The 27,735-nt window shown below is 43.8% G+C and overlaps 1 protein-coding gene across 2 annotated transcripts in view; it reads right to left on the bottom strand.

Annotated features, from left to right (window-relative positions):
* The window catches only part of KCNS3 (potassium voltage-gated channel modifier subfamily S member 3), a 55,333-nt gene extending 32,957 nt beyond the window's left edge, over window positions 1-22,376 (bottom strand). The window contains exon 1 of one of the 2 annotated variants that reach the window (XM_032172288.2): window positions 22,237-22,376. The gene's annotated coding sequence lies outside the window, so the exon portion shown is untranslated. The remainder of the gene's footprint in view (window positions 1-22,236) is intronic. The other variant, XM_058426685.1, reaches the window with a different exon arrangement.
* Between the last annotated feature and the right edge of the window lie 5,359 nt (window positions 22,377-27,735).

Genomic DNA, 27,735 nt, shown 5'->3' with positions numbered 1-27,735 from the left:
TACAAATAAAACACTCTGTGCTTGGGATATAGAAATGTTCAATTAAATGTTAGCTATTATAATTATTATTATTACTATTCCTTATCCATTAGCCTTGCCTGTCACAACTCAACTGAAACTCTAGAACAATGAAGAATTAGTGAAAAACAGCCGGACACGGTGGCTCACGCCTGTAATCCTAGCACTTTGGCAATCCGAGATAGGCAGATCACCTGAAGTCAGAAGTTTGAAACCAGCCTGGCCAACATGGTGAAACCCTGCCTCTATTAAAAACACAAAAATTAGCCGGGCATGGTGGCACACGCCTGTAGTCCCAGGTTTTCAAGAGGCTAAGGCAGGAAAATCGCTTGAACCTGGGAGGTGGAAGTTGCAGTGAGCCAAAATCACGCCACTGCACTCCAGCCTGGGCAACAGAGCGAGACTCCATCCCCCACCCCCCAAAAAATTAATGAAAATCTCTGAAAGTGCTCCAACTTCCCACAACTCCAGGTCTCTGCACTTGTTTGGTCTGCTCAGAATGTCCTTCAAGACTCAGCTCTATCATATTCTCCAGAACCAACCCCAGACCCCAGACCTCTCCCTACCTCAAAACCAGGCTCCCTTCCACTGCATCCCACCCACCAGTACCTGCCTCCATCAGAGTACTTAACTTGCTGAAATGCAGTAGAACAATTTACTCATTGTCTCCACACTGCACTGTGAGCTCTGCAAAGATAGGCCTATTTTTTCTTAATTTTTGCATCCTTAATGCCCAGCCAAAAGTAATGAATAAGCAAACGATCTTTTTTAATCCGAAGATCAACGCATAAAACCAGGCATTAAGATGATTCCCCACTTATGAATGAGGAAATTGAGGTTTCAAATAGTTAAATGGAAAGCAGAGGTGGCAACCCCAGAGACCACGCCCGCTCTCCAGTGAGCCCCATATTGGGGAGGCACATCGTACTCTTTGCGTCTGTAGGGGGTGGTTGTTGTCTGTCTTGACACAGCAGGCTCATGTCCTTAAATTCAACTGTATTTTGGCTTTATCTCCCTAAATGAGTGTATAAACAATACCAATTACTTATATCACCTCGTGCCCTTTCTGTGAAGAGCTACAAAACATCTATAAAGCACAGGGATAAATAGAAAAGTCACAGTTTGTTATGTGCTTATCTCTATAAAGTATGTATGTTCAGTCTTCTTTATAGTGTCCATTACAAAATAACTTTTCTGGAAAACCTTTATGTAGTGCTTACTTTGTGCCAGGCACTATTTGAAGCATTTTACTTTATGCTACTTAATACTAGATAAATAAATACTATTATTACTCCCATTCTGCAAATGAGGATACTGAGGCCACAGGAGTTAAATAACTTGCCCAGCTGAAAACAAGTGGAGCTAAGATTTGAATCCAGGAGTAAGAGCACAGATTCTGTAACTACCACTTTCTGTTTGTATAATGTAGCTAAATTATTAAAATTGTTCCTTGAGGTTTCTTCATCTGTTGATAAATAGATGATAGATAGATGATTGACAGCAAAAGATAGATAGATGTAATATAACAATAATATAATAAGATAATAGTACCTACATCAAAATTTGATTATAAGAAATAAATGGATTAATATGTGGATCACATTTATAACAGTGTCTGGCACATTATATAAGTGCTATATCAATATTTACTATTGTGGTTTTTTTGTTTTGTTTTGTTTTGTCTTTTGTTTTTTTTGAGACAGAGTCTCACTCTGTCGCCAGGCTGGAGTGCAGTGGTGCGATCTCGGCTCACTGAAACCTCCACCTCCCGGGTTCAAGCCATGCTCCTACCTCAGCCTCCAGAGTAACTGGGACTACAGGCGTGCTCCATCACGCCCAGCTAATTCTTGTATTTTTAGTAGTGACGGGGTTTCACTGTGTTGGCCAGGATGGTCTCGATCTCTTGACCTTGTGATCCACCGGCCTCAGACTCCCAAAGTGCTGGGATTACAGGCCTGAGCCACCGCACCCAGTCTATTGTTATTTTTATCACTAAGTATTGCCAGAGCCCTGAGTGCTGTCTGAGAAAGAACTGGAATTGAAAGTACACAGGAAATGCTGCCACCTATTTGATGCTAATTTGACCCACTCTAGGTAGACCTTGGAGCAAGACCAGCCTGCAGCAATACTGGGATGCCAGTAAAGTTGGTCTGCAGGGATTTAGTTTCCTCTGCCCCTTTGAGATCATCCCTTGCTCCCGCTCTGAAAATAATGTCCATGCGTTCTCTCCTTGTGCCCCTTTCAAACCAGTAGGAAAGGCTAGGAGATTAGTCTTTAAACTCTGGTGTGAAGTAAGACCTCTGGACGTTTCCTACATCTATTAGGGTTCTTTGGACACAAGCAGCAGCAACTGGTTGCAGCTAACTCAAACAAATGCAATTTTTTCAGATGGCTATGTGAAGCTCCCAGAACCAAAGAGAAGCCTGAAAAGCCACACCTGGAAACAGGCAGGAGTCAGGGACCTTCTGAGAAACCTGCAAGTTGGAATTACAGGAATAATCAATATCATTAAAATGGTCATACAACTCAAAGCAATCTACAGATAGATTCAATGCTATTTCTATCAAACTATCAATGTCATTTTTAAAGAATTAGACAAAACTACTTTAAAATTCATATGGAACCAAAAAAAGAGCCTGAATAGCCAAAGCAATCTTAAGCAAAAAAGAAAAAAAAATCTAGAGGCATCACATTACTGACTTTAAGCTATACTACAAGGCTACAGTAACTAAAACAGCATGGTACTGGTATAAAAACAGACATATGGACCAATGGAAGAGAACAGAGAACCCAGAATTGAAGCCACATACCCACAACCATCTGATCTTCAACAAAGTCAACAAAAATAAGCGATGGGGAAAGGACTCCCTAATCAATAAATGGTGCTGACATAACTGGCTAACCATATGCAGAAGAACAAATTTGAACCCCTACTTATAACCATGTACAAAAATTAACTCAAGATGGATTAAAGTCTTAAATGTAAGACCTCAAACTATAAAAATCCTAGAAGAAAACCTGGGTTTTCTTTCTAAAAGTCATTTATTAACGGAAATACCTTTCTCAACATCAGCCTTGGCAAAGAATTTGTGGTTAAGTCCTCAAAAGTAATTTTAACAAAAATAATTGGCTAGTGGGACCTAATTAAGGAGATTCTTCACAGTAAAATAAACTATCAAAGAGTAAACAGAAAGCCTATAGAATGGGAGAAAAAAGTTGCAAACTACGCATCTGACAAAAGATTAACATCCAGAATCTATAAGGAATTTAAATCAACAACAAAGAACAAATAACCCCATTAACAGACACTTCTCAAAAGAAGACAAACAAGTGGCCAACAAACATATGAAAAAATGCTCATCATCACTGATGATCAGAGAAATGCTGGCAAGGTTGCTGAGTAAAGAGAACACTTACACACTGTTGCTGGGAATTTAAGTTAGTTCAGCCATTGTGGAAAGCAGACTGGAGATTTCTAAAAGAACTTAAAACAGAACTACCATTCAACTCAGCAATCTCATTACTGGTATACCCAAAGAAAATAAATCACTCTACCATAAAGACACATGCATTTGTATGTTCTTCATGGTCTAATCACAATAGCAAAGACATGGAATCAACCTAGTTGCCTATCAACAGTGGATTGGATAAAGGAAATGTGCTACATATACACCATGGAATATTACACAACTGTAAATTAGAACAAAATCATGTCCTTTGCAGCAACATGAACGCAGAAAAAGGTCATTATCCTAAGAGAATTAACACAGAAATAGAAAATCAAATACCACATGTTCTCACTTATGTGAGTGGGAGCTAAATATTGGGTAAACATGGACATAAAAATGGGAACAATAAACAATGTGGACTACTGATGGGGGAGGTAGCAAGGGGGGCAAGGGTTGAAAAACTACCTATTTGGTATTATGCTCACTACCTGGGTGACTGGTTCCATCATACCCCAAACCTCAGCATCGAGCAATATACCCATGTAAACAAACCTGCACACATACTCCCTGAATCTGAAATAAAAGTTGAAAAAATGAAAAAAAGAAACTATAGGAATAATTTATAGAGGAAGAGGTCTCTTCAGAGAGCCACCACAGGAAAGAACTCACTCTAGTGGTCTCTTCCATTCTCAAGTCACTCAACTGACAGTGTCAGACAGGCTGAGCCTATACCACCTGTCCACCCAATGGCTATACTGGGGCAGGGAGAAGAAGCTGGCAGAAGGAACCTCTCGGGAGATCTTAACAGTTACTTACAAAGTCAATATTCAACAGTGCAGTATAATTACCCAAAGGGAATTAGGGGGACCTCAGGAAGATGAAACAGACATGTGGCCAAAAATTCAACTCAATCTTCCCAGAATTCTCGATTCCAAAAAAAAAAAGTCTAAGGAATTTCATCCATCAAAGAACAAAACCAATTAACTATCTGGGTGACAGAGGCCCCTCTCCAATGCCCCCAAAGTCACACCAGTACACAAGCCAGTGACATCATCTTGCTTCTACTTGTAATGCCCTTTGCCCCTCCACAGATGGCTAGAGGGACTTTTCTAAACTACAAATCACAGGCCAGGCACAATGGGTCACACCTGTAATCCCAGCACTTTAGGGGGGCTGAAGCAGAAGAATCATTGCTTGAGTCCAGGAGTTCAAGACCAGTCTGGGCAACATAGCAAGATCCCATTTCTACAAAAAATAAAAATAAAAAATGAGTCAGATGTGGTGGTACGAGCCTATAGTCCCAGCTATTCAAGAGGCTGAGGTGGGAGGATTGTCTGAGCCCAGGAGTTGAAGGCTGTAGTGAACTATGATTGTGCCACTGCACTCCACTAGGCAACAGAGTGAGCCCATCGCTAAAAAATAAAAATAAATAAATAAAAGAAATAAAAATATAGGTCAGAATATGCCAATACTGTATGTAAATCTTCAATAGCTTCCTAGCATCTTCAGGATGGAGTCTAAACTCTATCTTGTCTGTTTGGCCTCAGCATCCACCAATATACCTCATACCTCTGCCTTACTCCATCAAATTATTTACCATCCCCAGCTGCACCACACACTCTCCCTTCCAAACCTCGCCGAAGCTGTTCCCTCTGATTGGAGTATCCTTTTCCCTTCTTTTCCAGTTAACTCCAGTTCTGTCTTCAAGAAATCAGTCCAAATGTCGCCTCTTCCAGGAAACTTTCTCTCAATGTACTCCCTTCCTTCCCATACACACGCACCTCATGCTACACAAGCACTTCACCTTTGTGCCTGCAGAACGGCATTTCTTGGCAATATCACTGACATATGGTGGCATCAGTGCCTGCTACACAGTAAACACGTGCGAGATGTCCAGTGAAAGTTTACTAAATGAACATTCCACTTAAAGGAAAAAACAAGGGTTTTCCTGCTCAAAATGTTGTGGAGAGGGCTGCTTGGGAGGTACCTTCTCACCATATTGGCTGTCCTAGGGACTCCAAGACATGGTGATGTCAATGTCTGACTAAGCTGTTGTTTTTCTATACCCCATCTGAGCACCTGACATGTTGTAGCACTTCCAAAGGATTTTAGAAAAGTGTTTATTGCTGCTAGAAGAAAAGAGAGTGGTTTTTGCCAAGCTATATAAATCTTCAGCATATTTACAGCAAAACTCTCAGAGGGCCAAGTGTCTATTGCTGTAGTATGTTGCCAGAGTGACTATTTATTTCATGAGGTTAAAGAAAAGTTTTACTTAACTTTTTAAAAGATATAATAAATATGATGGTTTATATAGCATCTAGACCATTCTTTGGAAGGTAGTAAAAATGTGTTTATGCTTCACAAACATCCGTACCCAGTCCCTGGAAACCATCCTGGGAGGATTTTTTAAATGCTTTGCCCAGAACTATCAATTATAACTAATCCTACACTTCATCAATATAAAAAAATTATAAAATAATGAGATCCCCAGGCAATGCAAGTCAAAAAAGTTTTAAATTTGACTTTTTAAAATGAATTCTCACACCTATCCTTTCTCCAGCCCATTTTCTAAATACACCCAGCTCTCTGAGTTTCCAAGTTCTCCATACAAGAAAGAACAAGGTAGAATTGAGCTGAGGAAGAAAAGGAGGTCCTTGGAAGAACACCCACACCCTCCAGCAAGCCCAGCAGTGACGTTAGCCGGCTCAGGGCCAAGCCTCAGGAGATGGCTGTAGGCGCCATCTCTGAACAGGTGCAGGCTTTCCTTCTGCCATGCAGAAAGTTCTCACTCCACAGCAAATACAAATGCACACTTGGGAAAAACAAATCCCAGGCAATCTGGAGTAAAACGTGGCTTTCTTTACCTGATGTTCACAATCAAAGTTTCTGTGAGTTTCCTACTGAAGTCAGTTTAACAAGGGAAATTTGAAATAGTTCCACACCCAATCTATTTGTTGGTATCTGAAGAAGGTCACAGTAGAATGGCATGAACAGGGTTTGTGGAGGGCTGTTATTGTCTGTTACATAAAAAAAATATAATATGCTCTTTTGTGGTTTGTCTACTTACATCAAATTAGCTAAGCAGTCCATATTAGTGAGCACTGTCTCCTCTAGGGTGTGTGTTTGTATGGATGGGTGTGTGGTGCAAGTGTGTGGCCCCCTTCCTAGGAGAGAAAACTCATCTCCTCCCTTCTACATCATATAGTGCTCGGGTCCTGGTACTCAAAAACATATCATTGTGCACTCATTAGGGCTTATATCTAACTTGGTGGGGCAGTCTGAAACCTAATCCTAGTGTCTAATGATGTCTGCATGGAAATTGTTTCTGAGTTGCTCGCATAACATAAATGAAGGACTGTAAAACAGGGCTTGCTTATGTATTCTTAACTCCATTGATGTGGGTTATAGGGATGACTGCTAAAAAGCAACTAAAAGCAAATCTACTGGAATTCAGGGCCACTTTAAACTGTCCATCCTGTACTCTTTACTTCAAACCCCCATATATATATATATATATAAAAAACTGGCTCCTGGGATCATGACAGAGGGGAGGCAGGACTAGATTGCAGCTCCATACAGAGCAGCATGCGGAGGCTCGCACTGTGAATTTTAGCTTCAGATTGACTGCAAGGACAAACCAGCAATACTGAGAGGACCACAGACCCTCTGAAGGAAGCAGACTGCTCCTGCAGGACCCAGGAGACCCGCAAATACTGTGAGTGCCCCAATTGCAGAAGTGGGAAAGGTAGACCCTCCTCCTCCAAACAAACACACACCCCCAGTGGAGAAGCTGAAGGTCTGCTTGCGGGAGAAGTTTCCAACTTTACCTGGAGCTGAGTCAAGTTAGAGAGCCAAGCGAAATACAGAGGAAGCAGCAGAAAAGCCCTGGGAGCTCACTGGGTCCCCAAGCAGCCCATTAATGCCTGGCACCACAGGGATCCATCACGAGGGTGGCCAGAGGTGCAGGGGGTAAAATTCAATAAGGAGAAGGAATTCTCTAGGCAAATTTTGTAACAATCTGAATGGGGCGAGAAGCCCCCTGGCCAGAACTCAGGAGAGGGTGCAAATCCTAATCCGGCATGCAGACTTCACAGGCCAGGAAGAACTAAAGCCTTTTCTTTCTCAGCTGGGAGGCGGATAGCCTCAGGCAAGTTTTCAAGACCCTCTCACTCTCCACCTGAAAACTGACTCCGGGCTGTAGGAGGGGACATGGTAGTAGTGGGACCGGTCCTTCGATTTGAGTGGTAACCAGGTGAAGCCAGTGACTGCCAGCTTTCCCCCACTTAACTGAAACCCTGCATGACTCAGCAGAGGCAGCCATAACCCTCCTAGGTACACAACTCCAGTGACCTGGGAATCTCACCTCCATCCCCCACGGCAGCCACAGCAAGACCCACCCAAGGAGAGTCTGAGCTCAGACACATGTGCCTGGCCCCACCCCCACATGATGGTCCTTCCCTATCCACCTTGGTAATGGAAGACAAAGGGCATATAATCTTGAGAGTTCTAGGGCCCTACCCACTGCTGGTTCCTCCCCATACTAACACAGCTGAAAGTGACACCTCCTGGCAGGGGGCCAACCAGTAAAAAAATACAGCATTAAACCACCAAAGCTAAGGATCCTCATGGAGTCCATTGCACTCTCCACTACCTCCACCGCAACAGGCACTGGTATCCACGGCTGAGAGACCCATAGACAGTTCACATCACAGAACTCTGTGCAGGCAACCCCCAGGACCAGCCCAGAGCCGGGCAAATTTGCTGGGTGGCTAGACCCAGAAAAGAGACAACAATCACTGCAGTTCGGCTCACAGGAGGCCACATTCATAGGAAAAGGGGGAGAGTACTACATCAAGGGAACACCCTGTGGGACAAAAGAATCTGAACAACAGCCTTCAGCCCTAGACCTTCCCTCTGACAGAGCCTACCCAAATGAGAAGGAACCAGAAAATCAACTCTGGTACTACGACAAAACAAGGCTCTTCAACACCCCCCAAAAAAATCACACTAGTTCACCAGCAATGGATCCAAACCAAGACAAAATCCCTGACTTACCTGAAAAAGAATTTGGGAGGTTAGTTATTAAGCTAAACAGGGAGGGACCAGAGAAAGGTGAAGCCCAAATCAAGGAGATCCAACAAACGATACAAGAAGTGAAGGAAGAAATATCCAAGGAAATAGATAGCTTAAAAAAAAACAATAAAAATTTCAGGAAACTTCAGACCCACTTTTAGAAATGTGAAATGCTCAGGAAAGTCTCAGCAATAGAAATGAACAAGCAGAAGAAACAAATTCAGAGCTCGAAGACAAGGTCTTCGAATTAACCCAATCCAACAAAGACAAAGAAAAAAGAATAAGAAAATATTAACAAAGCCCCTAAGAAGTATGGGATTATGTTACATGACCAAATCTAAGAATAATCAATGTTTCTGAGGAAGAAGAGAATTCTAAAAGCTTGGAAAACATATTTAGGGGAACAATAGAGGAAAACTTTCCCGGCCGTGCTAGAGACCTAGACATCCAAATCCAAGAAGCACAAAGAACACCTGGGAAATTCATCATAAAAAGATCTTCACCTAGGCACATTGTCATCAGGTTACCCAAAGGAAATAATTTTAAGAGCTGTGAGACAGAAGCACCAGGTAACCTATAAAGGAAAATCTATCAGATTAACAGTAGATTTCTCAGCAGAAACCCTACAAGCTAGAAGAGACTAGGGCCGTATCTTCAGTCTCCTCAAACAAAACAATTATCAGCCAAGAATTTTTTATCCAGCAGAACTAAGCATCATATATGAAGAAAAGATAGTCTTTTTCAGACAAACAAATGCTGAGAGAATTTGCCATTACCAAGCCACCACTACAAGAACTGCTAAAAGGAGCTCTAAATCTTGAAACAAATCCTGGAAACACATCAAAACAGAACCTCTTTAAAGCAAAAATCACACAGGAACTATAAAACAAAAATACAAGTTAAAAAGCAAAAACAAACAAAAAAACAAACTACACAGGCAACAAAGAGCACTACGAATGCAATGGTACCTCACATTTCAATACTAATATTGAATGTAAATGACCTAATGCTCCTCTTAAAAGATACAGAACTGCAGACTGAATAAGAATTCACCAACTATCTGCTGCTTTCAGGAGACTCACCTAACACATAAGGAATCACAGAAACTTAAAGGGGTGGAAAAAGACATTTCATGCAAATGGACAACAAAAGTGAGCAGGGGTAGCTATTCTTATATCAGAGAAAACAAACTTTAAAGTAACAGTGGTTAAAAGAGACAAAGAGGGACATTATATAATGGTAAAAGGCCTTGCCCAACAGGAAAATATCACGATCCTAAACATATAGGCACCTAACACTGAAGCTCCCAAATTTATAAAACAATTACTAACAGACCTAAGAAGTGAGATAGACAGCAACAATATCAGGGGACTTCAATACTCTACTGACAACACTAGACAGGTCATCAAGACAGAAAGTCAACAAAGAAACAATGGATTTAAACTATACCTTGGAACAAATGGACTTAACAGATATACACAGAACATTTCATCCAACAACCACAGAATACACATTCTATTCAACGCATGGAAATTTCTCCAAGATAGACCATATGATAGGCCATAAAATGAGCCTCAATAAGTTTAAGAAAATTGAAATTATATGAAGCACTCTCTCAGACCACAGTGGAATTAAACTGGAAATCAACTCCAAAAGGAAACTTCAAAACCATGCAAATACATGGAAGCTGAATAACCTGCTCCTAAATGAGCATTGGGTCAAAAATGAAATCAAGATGGAAATTTAAAAATTCTTCGAACTGAATGACAATGATGACACAAACTATCAAAACCTCTGGGATACAGCAAAGGCAATGCTAAGAGGAAAGTTCATAGCCCTAAATGCCTACCTCAAAAAGTCTGAAAGAGCACAAACAGACTATCTAAAGTCACACCTCAAAGAACTAGAGAATCTCTGAAAGAGCACAAACAGACAATCTAAAGTCACACCTCAAAGAACTAGAGAATCTAGAACAAACCAAACCCAACCCCAGCAGAAGAAAGGAAATAACCAAGATCAGAGTAGAACTAAATGAAATTGAAACAAACAGACAAAAAGTACAAAAGATAAATGAAACAAAAAGCTGGTTCTTTGAAAAGATAAATAAAATTGATAGAGCATTAGCAAGATTAACCTAGAAAAGAAGACAGAAAATCCAAATAACCTCACTAAGAAATGAAACAGGAGATATTACAACTGACACCACTGAAATACAAAAGATCATTCAGGGCTACTATGAATACCTTTATGCACATAAACTAGAAAACATAGAAGAGATGGATAAATTCCTGGAAAAATACAGCCCTCCTAGCTTAAATCAGGAAGAATTAGCTACCCTGAACAGACCAATAACAAGCAGTGAGATTGAAATGGTAATTTTTTAATTGCCAGAAAAAAAAAAGTCCAGGACCAGATGGATTCACAGCAGAATTCTACCAGACATTCAAAGAAGAACTGGTACCAATCCTTTTGACACTATTCCACAAGATAGAGAAAGAAGGAATCCTCCCTAATTCATTCTACGAAGCAAGGATCACCCTAATACCAAAACCAGGAAAGGATATAACCAAAAAAGAAAACTACAGACTGATAATCCTTGATGAACATGGATGTTAAAATCCTTAACAAAATACTAGCTAACTGAATCCAACAACATATCAAAAAGATAATCCACCATGATCAACTGGGTTTCATACCAGGGATGCCGGGATGGCTTAACATACACAAGTCCATAAATGAGATACACCACATAAACAAAATTAAAAAACAAAAATCACATGATCATTTCAACAGATGCAGAAAGAGCATTAGACAAAATCCAGCATCGTTTATAATTAAAACTCTCACAAAATCGGCATACAAGGGATATACCTTAATGTAAAAAAAGCCATCTATGACAAACCCACAGCCAACATAATACTGAATGGGGAACAGTTGAAAGCATTCTCTCTGAGAACGGGAACAAGACAAGGATGCCCACTCTCACCACTCCTCTTCAACATGGTACTGGAAGTCCTAGCCAGAGGAATCAGACAAGACAAAGAAATAAAGGGCATCCAAATTGGTAAGAAGAAAGTCAAACTGTCACTGTTTGCTGGTGATATGATTGTTTACCTTGAAAACTCTGAGGACTCCTCCAGAAAGCTCCTAGAGCTGATAAAAGAATTCAGCAAAGTTTCTGGATACAAGACTAACGTACACAAATCAGTAGCTCTTCTATACACCAACAGCGACCAAGTGGAGAGCAAATCAAGAACTCAACCCCTTTTACAATAGCTGCAAAAAAAATAAAATACTTAGGAATATACCTAACAAAGGAGTCAAAAGACTTCTACAAGGAAAACTACAAAACACTGCTGAAAGGAATCATAGATGAGACAAACAAATGGAAACACATCCCATGCTCATGGATGGGTAGAATCAATATTGTGAAAATGACCATACTGCCAAAGGCAATCTACATATTCAATGCAATCCCCATCAAAATACCACCATCATTCTTCACAGAATTAGAAAAAACAATTCTAAAATTCATATGGAACCAAAAAAGAGCCCATATAACCAAAGACTAAGCAAAAAAAATAAATCTGGAGGCATCACACTACTTGATTTCAAACTATACTATAAGGCCCTAGTCACCAAAACAGCTTGGTACAGGTATAAAAACAGGCACATAGACCAATGGAACAGAATAGAGAACCCAGAAATAAACCCAAATACTTACAGCCAACTCATCTTTATCAAGGCAAACAAAAACATAAAGTGGGGAAAGAACACCCTTTTCAATAAATGGTGTTGGGATAATTGGCTAGCCACCTGTAGGAGAATGAAATTGGATCCTCATCTCTCACCTTATACAAAAATCAATAAGATGGATTAAGGACTTAAACCTAAGACCTGAAATTATAAAAATTCTAGAAGATAGCATTGGAACAATAACAAAAATTCTAGAAGATAACATTGGAAAAACCCTTCTAGATATTGGCTTAGGCAAGGATTTCATGACCAAGAACCCAAAAGCAAATGCAATAAAAACAAAGATAAATAGCTGGGACCTAATTAAACTAAATAGCTTTCGCATGGCAAAAGGAACAGTCAGCAGAGTAAACACACAACCCACAGAGTGGGAGAAAATCTTCACAATCTATATATCTGACAAAGGACTAATATCCAGAATCTATGACAAAAACGAACTCAAACATATCAGTAAAAAAAAAAAACAAAAAATCCCATCAAAAAGTGGGCTAAGGACATAAAGAGACACTTCTCAAAAGAAGATATACAAATGGCCAACAAACATATGAAAAAATGCTCAACATCGCTAATGATCAGGGAAATGCAAATCAAAACCACAATGTGATACCACTTTACTCCTGCAAGAATGGCCATAATCAAAAAATTAGAAAACAGTAGATGTTGGAGAGGATGCAGTGAACAGGGGACACTTCTACACTGCAGGTGGGAATGTAAGCTAGTACAACCACTATGGAAAACACTGCAGAGATTCCTTAAAGAACTAAAAGTAGAACTACGATTTGATCCAGCAATCTCACTACTGGGTATCTACCCAGAGGAAAAGAAGTCGTTATTCGAAAAAGATACTTGCACACGTTTATAGCAGCACAATTCACAATTGCAAAATCATGGAACCAACCCAAATGCCCATCAATCAATGAGTGGATAAAGAAACTGTGATATATATATATAGATACCTAGATAGATAGATAGATAGATAGATAGATAGATAGATAGATAGATAGATAGATAGATCGATCATATGATAGAATACAACACAGCCATAAAAAGGAATAAATTAACAGTATTTAAAGTGACCTGAATGAGATTGGAGACTATTATTCTAAGTGAAGTAACTCAGGAATGGCAAATCAAACACCGTATGTTCTCACTGATATGTGGGAGCTAAGCTATGAGGATGCAAAGGCATAAGAATGATACAATGGACCTTGGGGTCTCAGGGTGAAGAGTGGGAGCGGGGTGAGGGATTAAAAGAGTGCAAATATTGTGCAGTGTATACTGTTTGGGTGATATGTGCACCAAAATCTCACAAATCACTAAAGAACTTACTCATGTAACCAAATACCACCTGTACCCAAATAACTTATGGAAAAGTAAAAACAGTAATAATAATAAAAGAAGAGAAAAAATAATAAAAATAATAAAATAAAAATTACATGAGAAAGCAATGTGTGCTGCTTTAAGTCTAGAGAGGCTGGGAGAAGAAAATTCGGTGCTGATCACCAAAAAGATGCACCATGCTGACATTCAATTTCTAACTACATCAACAAGTCTGGGGAACCTGCTTAAAAAACAAAGTTCTCAGGTTTTGCATAAACTTTCACAAGACTCCTATGTTCACATCTCAAAAGAGCCTACTTTGTAGGAATTGTGATTTAAGGAGGAAATGAGAGGGCATGGGGACCCTGATACCTTTTTACACTGTGGCAAAGGTGGGTGGGTGGGTGGGTGGATGGATGGATGGATGGATGGATGGATGGATGGACATTTAAATGGGTGGGTGGAAGAATGGGATGGATGGATGGATGGATGGATGGGTGGGACACACAGGTGAACACTGCCATACATGGTACTTTCCTTTCTTTTTACCCTTTTATCCCAGAGGAGACAAGCTCTGTCATGGAGGCTCAAGCCTGAGCCTCAGGGCTGAATCTCATCTTCGTAACATCTAAGCACCAAGGGAAGGAAGACTGGGGTCTTACATCAGTGACCTCATGAAGGTACCATACTTAGAAAACTCAGATCTTAAAAACCCACGAAAAAAACACTGCCAAGAAGTGTTTTGTCTTTGAACTCAAAGACAAGAATAATGAAATGCCTTTGCTACAACATCTCCGCTCAATCCAAATCTACAAACAACAGTATTTAACCATGAAGTTCTCCCATCTCTTTGGCCAGTTACATTTTTATCTCAAGTAAATCATAGGAAATGCTTTTCGGTTCACCATGGCATGTCTATCAGGGCTTAGGAAAGCCAATCTAGTCCACAGCAGAATAAAAGTAAAAAATATATAAGCACGTTGAAGCCCCAAATTTAGTCTGCTGGCATTCTTTTATCTCAATACACTAATTATTTGTCAGGATTTAAGCCAGCATTCCTAAAGTCTAGAGGCAGCAAATGACTTGACTGATCTTTGGAATAGCTTTCCGTTCTATGGCCCTGTTTGTTTGTTAGTTTGTGTTTGTTTTTTTGACACGGAGTCTCGCTCTGTCGCCCAGGCTCTATGGCCCTATTTATACTCTCATTCCCTACAACTAGAAATTGATCACTGGATACTCTATCCTTCTTTAATGCCCCATCAGGCTATCTGTGATGGTCATTACTGATGTTTAGGACAGTATATTCTGTTAAATGTGATGTGATGGCTAATTTTATGTGTTAACTTGGCTGGGTCACAGGGTTCCCAGACATTTGGTCAAACATTATTCTGAGTGTTTCTGTGAGGGTATTTTGGAAGAGACTGGCATATAAATTGGTGGACTTTGAGTAAAGCAGACTGCCCTCTATAATGCTGGTGGGCCTCATCAAATCAGCTGAAAGCCTGAACAGAACAAAAAGCCTGGCCTCCCTCAAACAGGAAAGAATTTTCTAGCAGCCTGCCTTTGGACTTCACTGTAACATCAGCTCTTCTAGGCTGTATAGCAACTGCCTCCAAACTTGAAGTGGACTGTTGGCTCTCCCAGGTTTCCAGCCTGCTGGCCCATCCCGCAAATTTTGGACTTGCCAGTCTCAATAATTGTGTGAACCTATTTCTTTTGTTTGTTTGTTTTTGAGACGGAGTCTTGCTCTGTCGCCCAGGCTGGAGTGCAGTGGCAGGATCTCGGCTCACTGCAAGCTCCGCCTCCCGGGTTCATGCCATTCTCCTGCCTCAGCCTCCCAAGTAGCTGGGACTACAGGCACCCGCCACCATGCCCGGCTAATTTTTTCTATTTTTAATAGAGACAGGGTTTCGCCGTGTTAGCTAGGATGGTCTCGATCTCCTGACCTCTTGATCCACCCGCCTCGGCCTCCCAAAGTGCTGGGATTATAGGCATGAGCCACCGCACCCGGTCCCAATTTCTTATAGTAAATCTCTTTCTACACGTACACACATCCTATTGGTTCTGTTTGTCTAGAAAACCCTAACACATATGGGTTCTCAGAAAACAGACCAGATGTACCTCTCTTACCATCTTTTTAACAGATATCCATGTGTACAGAGGAAGCGTCTCATGCAATGAAGAAGACCAGGTAAGGAGTCCCACTGAAACACAAAAAGTAGCTCATAACCATGCCCAGGGCTCTCCATCAGTCCTTATCCCATCTACATTGGAAGGGTTACTGTCTCCTCACCACTGGACTTTATTATTAGTGTCTCTCCATTGAGCTAATTTGAAAGCAGCTTATCCATGATCAACAATGAGTGAATGCTTAGAATCCCACCACAAATGTTCCTACATCCCCATTCATAGTTCTGCTAATTCAATTTATAAAAAATAATCCAAATTAACACATATAAATAATGCTATTAAAGAACATTGCAGTAAGATTGCATTTTTTAAAAAATTATAAAATCACCAGGCAGTGAGAAAAAAAAAAAAAAACAGGGAAGGACAAGCGATATGCTCAGTTACCCAGATTTGGGGACAGAACCAAAGCTAGGATTCAAATATCTAATCTTCTAGAAGTGCTCAAAGTGATATGCTTAAAGTTACCTAGATTTTGAGATAGAGCCAGAGATAGGATTCAAACGTCTAATCTTCTAGAAGTGCTATAACTCTACACACAGAGGTATATATGTGTTAATTTACCAACGAGCTGGACTCACATCCCTAACCTCGGCCAAAGTTGCCTTCCACATAGACACAAACCTGCCCCCACACCCATCCTGTCTCTCTGCTCCCTTTCACAACCAAGCTATATGTGTATGGTCTGCACTTCCTCACCTCCATTCATCTTTCAACCCAGTCCAATCTCACTTTAGGTTCCACTTCTGCACACAACACAACTCCAAATGAGGCTTCTGCTTCCCATGCTTGTGCCTCTTCAGTCTATGCTTCTGTCTGTTCTTCACAGCCTTCCCAGGCAACCTTGTATAAATTTAAATTGGCTCGTGACACTCACCTTCTGCAAATCCATTTTTCACAGCCCTCAGAATAAAACCGTAAGACCTTGAACTTGACGTAAAGGGCACAGCTTGATCTGACCCTGGCCCTCTTCTTTTATATACATATATATATAATTATACTTTAAGTTCTAGAGTACATGTGCACAACATGCAGATTTGTTACATATGTATACATGTGCCATGTTGGTGTGCTGTACCCATTAACTCATCATTTACATTAGGTATATCCCCTAATGCTATTCCTCCCCCCACCCCACAACAGGCCCCGGTGTGTGATGTTCCCCTTCCTGTGTCCATGAGTTCTCATTGTTCAATTCCCACCTATGAGTGAGAACATGTGGTGTTTGCTTTTTTGTCCTTGCGATAGTTTGCTGAGAATGATGGTTTCCAGCTTCATCCATGTCCCTACAAAGGACATGAACTCATCCTTTTTTATGGCTGCATAGTATTCCATGGTGTATATATGCCACATTTTCTTAATCCAGTCTATTATTGTTGGACATTTGGGTTGTTTCCCAAATGCTATTGTGAATAGTGCCCCAATAAACTATTGCTATTGTGAATAGTGCCCCAATAAACATATGTGTGCATGTGTCTTTATAGCAGCATGATTTATAATCCTTTGGGTATATACCCAGTAATGGGATGACCCTGGCCCTCTTCTACAACCTCCTCCCAGCTGTTCCCACCCTTGTTCTCTTGAAGTTCCTGAATAGAACGAAAAGAGGCTCAATGCTCATTCCTGCCTTAGAATCCTCAGCCTGGAATTCTCTTTCTCCCACTCTTCACTTAATGGACTCCTTTGATCACTCAAAAGGAAATGTCTCTTCCTCAGAAAGGTCTTCCTTGACCCTCTCTTCTAAACTAGTGCCTCCCTACCCTTGTTACTCTCTCCCATGAAGTCCTTGAGAGCACTTACCACCACTTAAATTTTGCATTGGTTTGTTTAATGCTTGTCTCCCTCCCACTTCTCACCCCACCCCACCCCAACCCCCGTTTCCTTTACCACAGTATACCCAGCACCTAGCATAGTACATAACATCATGTAAGTACTCAAATACCTGTTGAATGAATGTATGTACAGATTTGAATATATAATGAGAATACATATATGTGACTATATAAGTTAATCATTATGTCACCTTTGGTGAGCATCTGGTAAGTCCTCAGATGACTAATTAGTAGAATAGTCAGCAAGATACTTCATTCATTTGGGACTTCACCCAACCCACTGAAGCTGGCTGCTACCAACATTAACTGCTTAACTGTAACATTATTGGCTAAAAGCAGATCTTATGCCTTTATCATTCAATACTTGTGCAACTGAAGACAATATTTATACAGTATCTCCTCAGCAAATCATAGTGCAAGGCTGTGCAGGATTCCAAAGAGAGTGAGACCTCTTGCCCACAAGAAAAATATCACAACCTAGTCTAGTAACTATTTTAGCTTATTAAAGAATTTACTTTTATAATGTGCAGATTTTGATCCTCTTAACAACTGAAAAAAATATAATGTGCAGGTATGCTAAAAAGTTTCAAAAGATGATCTAGAGAAATGATAAAGAAAAACAGGGATGAAAATTCTAAATCAGTTTCTACATTTTATTATACATTTTAAGCCTTGTTATTATGTTCATGATAATTGAGTATTCACTCCAGGCTTCACAAAACAGCAGGCCGGCCCCTGAAAAAATAAAACAACAACACTCTTCTCCTCTTTCTCCTCCTCCCCAGCTTGTACTTACTCCCCATCCCCTGCCTCCACTAAGCACCCAGGATAGTCAAGATCGGCAAGCAAAGGCCAGGTCCAGGATGAAATTCAAACTCAGTTCCCCACTCCCCAAGGACTCTCGATAGCTCACTGCCCTCCTGCTCTGCTCTCTAGCTCCAGACAGAAGTGAGGCAGAAAGATGCTGGACTTGAAGTCAGAAGACCCCTGACTGTGTCCAAGTTCAAGGCTCACTTTGCCTTAATTTCTTCATCAGCAATATGGGCTTCCTAACTTCTGTCCCGCCTATAGCTTATAACTCTCAGTTGCTCTGAGGACTGGAATGAGATATCCCATGTGAAAGTTCCTACAGACCACAATAGGTTATACAAATGTGACCGAGTCATTGTGATTCTTATCAGGACTTAAATATTTAGCATCTTGTATTGTTCTATCTTGTCTCATTGATCTGGAGTCTCCAGATATACTACAAGTTCAAGCTCAAAGACCATGTCATAGATTCTGCCTACCTTCATTGCCTGTAGTACTGGGCACTTAGCACCCATACGATAAGTACTCGTGAATTGGTCACTGGTTGATTTACTTGACAAACTTGAGTCAGAGTGCAAAGTGTTCTGTGGTCTTTCTGAATTTCTTATATTGATAAACACATTTTCTGAAAATCACCATAATGTTTCCCTGGCCCATGATCTTTATGGTTTATCTTCCTTTTTTCCTAACCAGCTGGGCAGAATTTCACTGAAAAGCAGACTATTTTGTCAAAGGCAAAAATAATATTTTGCTAATGCAGTCTTTAAGATTCCTTTTAAGGCTGGACATGGGACTCAAAAGTCACTTAATAACTGCAAGCCCCCCTCTGTCACTGTTCAACAAACGTAGTCCGAGATACCACTAAGCACAGGGAACAGTGTTGGAAGTGTAGGAATAAATGAGGAAGACTGAATCTCACAGTGGCTCTGCAGTCAGACTGCCAGGGATAGAATCCTAGCTTCACCTTTTCCGAGCTGGGTGACCTTGTACAAGTTACTCAGTTTGTCTCTCTTTCCTTCTCTAAAATAGGGTAATAATAGAACCTACCATCCTAAGATTGTCATCAGGATGAAATGAGTTCATACATGTAAAAGCTTTTAGCTTTTAGTGCCTAGTACAGCATAACAATAAATATTAGAGATCTAGATCAGTGCAGCTAAACAGAACAAGACCCAGATTAGCAAAATGACATGTCAAGTCAAGGAGCCATAAAGAAACAGATATCAGAGCTGGAAACCGGGTCCCCACATCCTATTCTCTTCTCTATGATGTTTCTTTGTGGGTATTTCACACAGGTGGCACTCTGGAAGATCCACTTTCCTGACACCTGATAAGCAGTCAATAAACACACCCACCTTCTCTGCTTTAACATACCCTGCAGAGCCATCCTTCCTCCTAGTGAGACCTCAGACCCACCATTTCCCACTGGCCTCCCATCTGACTCAACATGCACCTGGGGGGTTCCATCTACTGCTGGCTCCCATAGCAATACTGCAGTGAAGAAAGCAAGCATCACATCCTCATGCAGTTGTTATGAGAATTAAATGAGATAATGCCTGGAAAAGTGCCTAGCAGAGTATCTGATATATAGTATGCAGCCAATAAATGTTATCTATTAAAAAACAGAAGGAAAAGGAGGAGAAAAACCCTGTGGTGCCTACTCTCTCAAAGCTGACACACATTTCAATGGCAAATGCCAGACACAGGGCAGATTGAGATGGGTGGTAAAACAGAGGGATGAACATCTGTGAAGAATTACAGGGAAGGGCAAAACCCACTGAAGACAGGAGGGAGCTGCAGTTCCCACTCTTCCCCTTCCTTCTTAAAAGAAGATGATGATACTCAGTTGGTGCTTTGCTGGCAAACCCAAGCTCCAGAGCTTTGGATTTTTAATATTATAATATTTCAGAACAGAACAAAGACTGCTTCTGACCTCCCAATTTGCCCTCATACGCTTGACCAGCAAAACCTTAGCGTAGCTGCATTCATCAGTGGCTCTATTCAGGCAATTATAGCTCAGACAAAAGATTCAATTAAAAGAGATCCCGCAAATCTCCTTGGAATATTCACAACATGCTTTGGATTCAGAGTTCTATGGCACTTCCATATTACCTTCTCCGGATCCCAATATTGACAATTCCTAGTTAAGAAATGACAAACATAATATTAGAACGAGAAGAAGGGAAGCTGGTGAGGAAGAAAGAACAGACTAGACTGCATGCAGAAATTATATCATCCATTTGCTGTCTGTCCCCGAGTGCATCCTGGGGCCTGGCCCATGGCGGGCTGGTTGGAGTCAATCTCCTCAAGAAGGTCACAACCCAGGTAAGAAGTGGAGCCTGCACATTACACCAAGTTCAGCTAGAGAATCAAAGCCACCTCTTCGGCTCCAAATATGCAGGGAGGACAAAGCACGCGGGCATATGCCTTCAGCAAAGAGATAGGTGCATGCTTCCTGTTTACCTGGGCAGGTATTTGCAAATAGTCTAAGAAGTGGGGCAACTAGGAGTGACTTACACAGTTCTAAGTGAATGGTTACGCAAATCGCTTGAGCAAATACAGGGAAAGAAACAGGAAAGGCTTCTGAACTGGTTGTCCTCACCTGCTCCAGTATTTTCAGAGGGTAGGGTGAAAGACAAAAAACCCGAAGGCTCCAGGCCAACCGCAAAGCTACTCTCCGGCAGGAACGTGAGGAACACCTACTGCCCCTCCCCCCAACTTCGCGCCTTGGCACCAAACCAGGGCCCCTGGGTCATTTTGGCAGGTGGAGGTAGCTCTTTGCTGTCCTCTGCCCCTGCTGCGGGCCACCCGAGTGAAGCTTTCGGCTCGGTCTCCCCAGACAAAACCGGGGGGGAGACATCAAGAATGCAAAAGGTGTTCCTTTCTCCAAATGAACGAGAAGGGACAGAGCGGGGTTGGGGGTGCAGGACAAGCCCTGCAATGCGAAAGGCGCCCAGCCAGGCTCGCCGCGGCCCCTGCCGGCAAGACTGGCTCGCTTGCTAGCCAAGGTGCCTCAGGAGGTCGGGCAGCCACCCAGAAGGGCGCGAAAAAAAAAAAAGAGTAGTTCCTGACCCCGGGGCACCCTTCCCCACCACTGCCACTGATCCAAACGCAGAGTCCGCAAGTGACTCCACACCTGCGCTGCAAGCCCCACACCGTCCCCACCCAGAGAGCAGCGCTGCACAAGAGCAAGGGCCCTGGGTTCGCTCTTCCCTGCAACTGTCGCGGGGCGCCTAGCACAGCTGCAGGGCAAAGGGGAGGGGAGGAATGACAAAGAAGGCGGAGCAGACGGCCCGTGAAGCATTTACAAGCGCCAGGAAAGCGCCTCCTCTCGAGGACGGGAAGGAACGGCTTCCCGGCCAAGGAAACGCCCCGGGGATGCCCCTGCGCGAGGTGCCGCCTTTCTTCGGCTCATCGATTCTCCCGCCTCCAGGTGGTCCTCCCCCTGACCATAGCCCACCCCACTCCCCGAAAGCTGATCCTGAATACCTTCCCCGAGGCTTTCAAAACAACCCAGCCACCGCTTCAGCAGCCCGCAGTTCACGCAACAGGCGGAGCCTTGCGGCTCCAGCGACGGCGGGCTCTGGGGACCAGAGGATGCGGGCGCCGCGGGCCAGGCGCCCAGCGGGACGGAAAGTGCTCTGCGGCCGTAGACCCTCGGGGTCGTGCACCCGCGACCTGGACCACAGGGGACTGGGGCAGCAAAAGGTGGGGGAAGGCGCGGTAAAGTTGCAGGGTCGCCTGAAGAAGTCTCCGGAACGCGCAGGGAGGTGGGGACGCCAGCCAGGTACCTGCAGGAGTCCGGACGCATCCGGCTAGCTCCGCTCTGCGACGCCGCCCGCCCGCGCTGCAGGGATGAGGCCTCGCGGCGCGGCCCCGCGCCTGCCGCCGCGGCGGCGAGGAGAGCGGGGTGGCCCGCGTCGGCCGGTCTGTCCGTCGGTCCCGCCCCGCTGGAGCGCGGCACCCGGGAGCTGCGGGCGGGGCTGGGCGGGGCCCGCCGCTCGGCCGCCGCCCCATTGGTCGCAGCTCCGCCAGCCCCTCGCTTCGGGCCCCCGCTGGGCGCCCCGGGCCGAGGGCGCGGGCGGCTGAGGACTGCGGGGCTCCCACTGCAAGACAGGCGGACAGACCGATAGACCAAGACGCTGCCCTGCCGGCCGCGCGCCCCCGCCCAGGCCCAAGTGCAGAGTCACCCCGGAGCGGCTGGAGTTGTCCGGGTGGGACCAGGAACGCGCCCCGCGCCTCCCACCTGCGCGCCCTCCTGGGCCGGAAGTGCCGTGGCCCGGCGGGAAAAAGATGACCTCCCCCGCGGCCCCGGCGGCTGGGGCAACCGCCTGTCTAAAGTCGCGGCCCAAGCGACACTTTGCTAATTTGCCTGGATTTCCTCAGGAACTCGCGAGGCCCAAACTTGTTTTAAAACAAAGTGCGAAGGAGAATACATATAGCTCCAGTTCCTGCCAATGTTTGCCACCGGTCGGTGAAGACTCACGCACGGTGCAGAACAAGATGCTTTGTCTCATTCCTCCACTCACCGAGTCAGAAGAGGTGCCTGGACATTTGCACCAAGCAGATGTGCCTCATGTGTAGAAGAGGAACCAGTCGGGTCCCCTTTCCGAAGGACGAATGGAAGAGGGAGTCAGGGGACGATGCCTTCAGCCGACGTTGAGGACCAACCAGGACCTCGGCGAAGACAGCGTGTGGTCCAGAAGGCATCGCTGGCCACGCTGCACTGAGCGAGAGCGCTCAGTCAACAGCCAGGAGGAGAAATGGGACGCTTCGGGACCCACCCCCGCGCTCCCCCTCCCGCCCCCAAACTGCAGATTTTTAAGTTGTGCAGACGTGCAATAATTCCTCGGAGCCAGCTGCTCCAAGCTAAGGCTCCCAGTGTTCCGTGGGTTCCTACCCGCAGCATACGCCCTGCCAGCTGCCCCGAGGCCAGCACCCGCTGAACCACTCACCTCAGGCAAGCACCTAGGAAGACGACGCAGATTCAAGCTCCAGGCCTTGAGCCAAGCGCTGGGGAGGGAATGGGGGCAAAGAGATGGTGGAAAACACTTTCCTGAACTTACTGAATACCCTGTGTTATCTGTGGGTTTTCTGATTGTTCTTTGCTTAATGAAAAACCCACGTTAGAAATCAGAAAAAGGGAGTAATCCTCACAGTATCTTGTGGGCTTCAAAGAGGAGGTTTTCCCCCTAAAGGGATTTTTGGTCCAGAGGAGAGGCTAACAGCAGGCAGGAAGGGCAGAGGAAAAGCTAAAGCCTAAGGTGGTCTTCGCCCTGAGGCCTGGAGCCCACCAAGCTCCAACAGTTTCATTTGGCTTCTGGGAAGCAAAGTACAGATGCATGTGTCTGCAGAGCACTGTTTTGAGCCATTTGTCCCTAATTCCATGGTTCTTTGGTTCCTCCAATCTTGTCTCCTCTCCTGTGGAAGAGGATCCAAAGCATTTGTCTACACTGCTATTTACAAGTGGCTGAAGAAGGTAACTTTCTTACATAGTTCATCATCTTTAGCATAAGATCTAAGATTGTTCTAAAAATATATTTACATTTTATCAACACCTTAGAAGAATGCTTCCAGATCTCTCCCAGCAGTTACCTATTTAATCATTTTTAAATCACTAAGTTTATCCAAAAAGTCCAGCATGGTTTACTTGAGAAGGAAATATGTTCAGAATCTCTAAGCACTGCAGAAGGCATCTGCAGTGCAGAAGAGTTGGCAGTGAGGTCTTTCTCCTGGGGTCTGGGCACCATATGTGAGCAGTCGGGAAGGCACACACAGTGGGAGCCAGTAAGGGCCCCTGTGCATCTGCGGGAGCTGAGGACAGAAGGGATGGGCCTCCACGGTGGGCATGTAGGAGTGGGCACAGAGAAGGGCCACAGATCTGAGAGTCAGAGAGACAGACAGGACTTCTTACCCTGCTGAGCCCTGCAGGGAGCCACTTCGTCTTTCAGCCCTGGTTTTGTCATCTTTAAGGAAAGCTCCTCTCTCCCAGGGTAATCATGTGAAGCCAATGAAATAATAAAAAGGACCACATCGGATGACCCCTGAGGCAGGTCTGCTCCCCAAAAGTTTACTCTTGAATGTTGACCAAGGTTGAGCTAGGCAAAGTGGTAAATTCACACACACGGTATGTAGCCCCTTCCCCAACCCCAGTCTCCATTACCAGGGGCATGCTGTGACCTAACTGCCTCCTTTTCCCCACACACCCACCTCCTGCCCAGTCTTTATGCCTGGTGATGTGACGTCCCATTCCCTCTTAATTAACTGTGCCTATAGGGAAGCATCTAGATAAGCCATGCATTTAATCTGTGAGGGGTCAATCATTTAATCATCATTGACAATAATGCTCACTCCTCTGTGGTTTCAGAGGACTCCTGGAGTGGATGGAGACACATGCCACCAATGTGGGATGCATTTCAGTCTGTCTTCCGGGCCTCGTTTGGAGGTCTCCCTCTCTTACCCACCTATCACACATCCATATCTTCCCTTCCCTCCCCACAGCCAAACCTGTCCCCGGCTTTTTATTCTCACTAAAGTCCAAATGACAGAAATCCAGCTAGATTAGCACTTACCTTAGTCTTGAAGGAAAGGGAAGTGCTCATTAGCTTCTTAAATTGGAGCAGGTCTGCAGGTGAAAATGAAGATGTGCTCATCTCTGGCGGGAAGATTGGGAGTGAGGGGTCTAGCCATAATGAGCAGCGTTTATTTGGTGGGTGCCTCTCGCCACTTTCTACCCAGCCACCTGAATATCACTCCAGTTAGTCTGAGCACATGAAACACCTGCAACTCCCCAGACCCACCATGCTTTTTCTTGACTCTCTGAAAGCACAGCAGTGCCTCCTCCGCTAAGAACACAGTTCCCCACCACCAAGCTTTGCTTTGCCCAACAGACCCCTTCTCCCTATCCACGAGATTCAGTGGATAGTCACATCATAATCATGACCCTCTGGGAAGTCGCCTCTCTCATCCTGGGTTGTGTGTTGTGTGTCTCCTCTCCACACTCCCTCAGCACCCTTTGCCTCCCACTTTCATAGAATCTACCATATGGGATTTTAACTGTTTATCTTCCACTAGACAATAAGCTCCTTGAAGACTGAATTTCCAGGACCTTTTGTTGGATCTGCATGTTTGTGAAGTGAATTACTGAAGGCTGCTCAGTTTCATCTGCTCCTAGTCAAAACCTAAATCCCTTATTTCTATGCTACCTTTTGCCAGGTAAAAATAAAACATGTAAACCATCATATCGCTGTCTTTGCTTGGCTGCCAGGAAGCTCAAAATTAAATTTACATTAAATTAAATTTAGTTCTCAATCAGCTAGAATGTTTTTATTTCAGATTATTGCTATAATGATCATGCTCTTTTCACAAAATTATTGTATGCTTACCCTAACTGCCCTATGGTATTATTTTTATATCAAAAGTTTCTTAAGGCCGGGTGCGGTGGCTCACATCTGTAATCCTAGCACTTTGGAAGGCCAAGGCGGGTAGATTGCTTGAGTCCAGGAGTTCAAGACCAGCCTTGGCAATATGGCAAAACCCTGCCTCTACAACAAATACAAAAATTATCCAGGCATGGTGGTTCGTGCCTGTAGTCCCAGCTAGTTGGGAGGCTGAGGCAGGAGGATTATTTGAGCCTGGGATGTGGAGGTTGCAGTGAGCCGAGATAGTGCCATTGCCCTCCAGCCTGGGTGACAGAGCAAGACCCTGTCTAAAAAAAAAAAAAAGAAAAGAAAAGAAAAAGAAAAATTCCTTAAATCTTTATGATCTTCAAGTCCAAAGACTGGAATTCTGATTCAGCTCTGTCCCTGATTAGCTCAGTGATATTTCCTCTCGGGCCCTCCATTTGGGTTGGGACTATATGATCTTTAAGGCCCTTGCCAGCTCTAAAAGCTTTATGTTTCTATAGATAAAAGGAGACACTTTATAAATTATTAAAGAAAGAAAAAACCCTGTGACAGGCTATGTCTCCAGGCACAAAGGAATGCTGTCCTCAGGTACTCAGAGTCACCCTCTGAAGGCCCTTGAGTATTGCCCAAGGTGAGTGCCACAGAACACCTGTGCCTGACCCTAGGCACGGAAAGGAAGGTGTTTACTCCATCACACTGGCAGGTCCTCATAACACTCTAGCATAGGAAAGCCTCTGTCTGAGAAGTTAGCCCACGAAAATATCTCCAGGGATGGCCTTCCAGATTGCTCATACTCTGGTCACAACGTGATTTTTACCACATTTCAAGCTCTTCACACCTTTCTCTCTGCCTTACTCATTCCCCACCACCTCCCCTCCCCTCTCCTCTCCTCGGCACTTTCCTCACATTCCAGCCCGACAGAAGTGGCCCATCTCTCCTCTGTGCTCACTGCATGCCATCTGAGTCTTGCCTTTCTGGTGCCTCGTTCCTGTAGTGCTTCCTTCTCCACCTGGAAAATGCCTGTTTAATCTCCAGGATCCAGTATATCTCACCCATTCTCCGAGGCTTCCTCTGACTCGCAAAGCAAATTTAGTTGCTTGCTCTACTGGGTCCCATTATACTTTGTACAAAGCTCCAATTACAGTTAGACTCCTGTACTATCATTCATTTTCTATAGGGATGGATTAAACTGTGAGTTCCTTGAGGGCAGGAACTAAGTGGTGTTGTTCATCTCAATATCTTCAGAGCACATTATAGATGCTCAGCCAATACTTTAAGAATGAAAAGTGGCCAGGCATCGTGGTTCATGCCTGTAATCCCAGCACTTTGGGAGGTCAAGGTGGGCGGATCACTTGAGGTCAGGAGTTCGAGACCAGCCTGGCCAACATGGTAAAACCCCATCTTTCTAAAAATACAAAAATTAGCCAGGCATGGTGGTGGGTGCCTGTAGTCCCAGCTACTCAGGAGCCTGAGGCATGAGAATCTCTCGAACCTTGGAGGCAGAGGTTGCAGTGAGCCAAGATTGCACCACTGCACTCCAGCCTGAGTGACAGAGTAACACTCTATCTCAAAAAAAAAAATGAATGTAAAGGGAGATGATTGGATGCCTGTATAGATAACTGGATGGACGGATGAACAAAGACAACAGGGAAAGGTACAGGAAAGCAAACCAAGAGGGAGCAAAGACCAGATATGTCATCCTCATGGTTGTTCCTCTGGGGGCATTTCGCACCTCTTTGGTAGCCCTTCATTTGTGGAGTGGAACTTAAGGCACAGCCTTCATTTCCAACTAGACAAATGAAGAGTATCCCCATGGCAAAGAATCCTGGGCATACCCTCATGATCATTTCTGCTTCCTCAGTAATAGTATCTCCAAGTATTACC

This window comes from Hylobates moloch, unplaced genomic scaffold, assembly GCF_009828535.3.
Source record: "Hylobates moloch isolate HMO894 unplaced genomic scaffold, HMol_V3 SCAFFOLD_13, whole genome shotgun sequence".
Taxonomy (NCBI): Eukaryota; Metazoa; Chordata; class Mammalia; order Primates; family Hylobatidae; genus Hylobates; species Hylobates moloch.
The sequence above is the reverse complement of the archived record's forward strand: the minus strand, read 5'-3'. Positions and strand labels throughout refer to the sequence as shown.